Here is a 2,644-nt window from a genome sequence, read left to right as displayed (position 1 = left end):
AGAAGAACTTTTCCAAATACTCCGAGCCCGACCCTTGGAAGTGGGCCGCTGTATAGACTGGGCCGCGCTAGAACAAGTCCAACTCGTAGATGCAATTTGGGCCCTCCTCACCATCGACCCTTGTGGGCTTTTCTTTGAGATTTTTGAGCCGACATATCTCAAACTCAGTATGGAACTCTGCTCAGCATTCCATCTTCAAACCGTGAAGGCCCATTTTGATGACCCAGGAACAATCCAATTTCGCCTCGGCAGTCTAGTCCGCCAATTGAACATCCTGGAGTTCAAAACCACTATGGGTCTATATACAGAGGATTTTAGGGATGAGAACGACCTCGACACCCTCCACCGCCACATCTACTACTCTCTCTCGAGGTGCTAGAATGCCCTCGCCCATGGTGCTGCCTCCTACAATCCTAGCCGCTCTAAGGCACCGGCTCTCCCTCCATCTCAGAGGTACTTACACGCCATTTTGGCTCACACATTAACAGGAAGGAGGGAGAGCAATGGCGTCGTCAACACTCACGATACCTACTTTCTATGGCGTATGTCGCACGGGCACGTCCTAGACCTTGCTTATTTCATTGCCCTCGCCATTCAACATCAGACGGAGCGGCATAGGAAGGGGGTCATCTACATCGGGCCCTCTGTGACGTAGTTGGCTCAGCACCTTGGGCTCCTCAACACAGCAGCCCAATCATCCTCTCTTACTCTCAGGGGCCAGATGTCCCCACAGGGCATCTCGAGCATGCTAAGTATGAGGATGATCGAAAAACGACGTGAAACCTACCCTCCTCAATATCGTCTCGCCCAATCTACCGAGGAGGAGGCCCTCAAAGACATTACTAATGATGTCCCTCCACAGCACGAGGACCCACCATCTCAGCCACCACCACCCTCTCGTCAAGTTCATGCATCGGCTTTATATGCTGACATTTCTGAGTGCCTTACACGATTCGAGCAGCAGTGTTTTCAACGATTTGACAACATTGATGCTACTCTATAGCAGATCTATCAGCACCTCCACATCTCATCGCCACCCCCACCTCGCGAACCATCTAGCGAAGAAGATGTTTAAAAACTTTCATTTATTATTTTATGTTTTTACTTTTTTTAAGACTACTTTTTTATTTTTCTTTCATCTTATTTTTATTAAGATTTATAATTTTTATTTAACAATTTTGAATTCCAGCTATTTCCTACCGAGTAATCATTCTTCCTTATATATTTTCTAAAAGAGCTCCTGATGCTATCACAGTTATAAAAAGCTCCAAAGCTCATCATCACATAAGAACTAAAAACTCCACCGGGAAAGGTTCTCCACAACTGCCATGTCCTGCTTGACCACGACCATAGTCACCACTAGATATACTATTTTTTTGGCACAGGACTTATGGACTAATGAGCCTCTACCACCGCCCTCACACCAATTATTCTCCAAAACTCCAGTTCAAAGAAATTCATTTATCACTTAGGAAGTTTCACTTCTCACCCTATCTTATTTTTATATTCTTATATTTATCTTTGTACATTGAGGGCAATGTACATCTTAAGTGTGGGGGGTATTCATTTCACTATCAGAAAAATCCCTGAAGGATTTCCTTATTCTCTTGAAAAGCTCTCATATCATGTTTAGGATAAATTTTGATTGATTTATGACTATTATTGATATATCTTGAATTAAAACATAGGCATTGATTGTTTAAACTTTAAGACATTAGGGAATCAAGCATGATAAGTTGATTTTTAAGAATTTAAAAATTTTAGGTTGTTTCCCCAAGTCTAGGAAATCAAAAAGCCATAATTTTTGTGAGATTTTTTTAGCCTTTTGGGCATCTATTAATTCTTTCATGCTCACTTTTATTATTGCTTTGAGTGCGTCAGTATTGAACTGTTATTCTAGAACTTGCTTGATTATGCATGTCAAGACCACACCATTTGATTTGATATGTCAAAATGATTAAGGCACTTAGGATTAACCCACTCATGTTATGAAAAGCCTACCTCCACGATTAACCCTTAGTAAACCCCATTGAGCTAACAAGCCATTTCTTGTATTACCCTTAATATTAACCTTTAACCCATTATTGTTGAAATTCCCTCAATTATTTCGATCCCTATTTTTGTCGAGATTTGTTAATCTATGTTATTTAACTTGTTCTTAAAAAAATGTGTATACACATTAGTAGTAATCTTTTGTTTTTGAGCTTAAGCATTTAAATTCCATATCCTGAGAAGAAGCTCTGTTGTACGCAAGTGATGATTAAATCTTTTTCTATTTAAGTGATTTTTCAATTCAATCTCGATTCTAACCATTTCTTTCAGGTTGTGACCACACCCCCTAACCAAAACCACGTTACAACCCTTTAAAGACCTTTTGATAGATGTCTCATCTCAATTTATAGTGGTGGAGATTTGATTTTCATGCAAGCTTATGGAATAACTTTTTATATTGACTGATGAGTGCTACTTTCATTGTCCTTAAACACTTTGAGTGATTTGAGTGAATCTTTAGTAAGGATGTTAAACTTCGTGAGATTTCGAATCAAGGTAACCACTTAGATAAGGGGAGATGCCTAAGTTTTGCATGATTAAATACTCAACTTGGAATGTTTGAAGCTCTAATGTTCTTTTAGTTGAATTCTCA

Source organism: Gossypium hirsutum, chromosome A13, assembly GCF_007990345.1.
Source record: "Gossypium hirsutum isolate 1008001.06 chromosome A13, Gossypium_hirsutum_v2.1, whole genome shotgun sequence".
NCBI classification, from domain to species: Eukaryota; Viridiplantae; Streptophyta; class Magnoliopsida; order Malvales; family Malvaceae; genus Gossypium; species Gossypium hirsutum.
Note: the sequence above shows the minus strand (reverse complement) of the source record.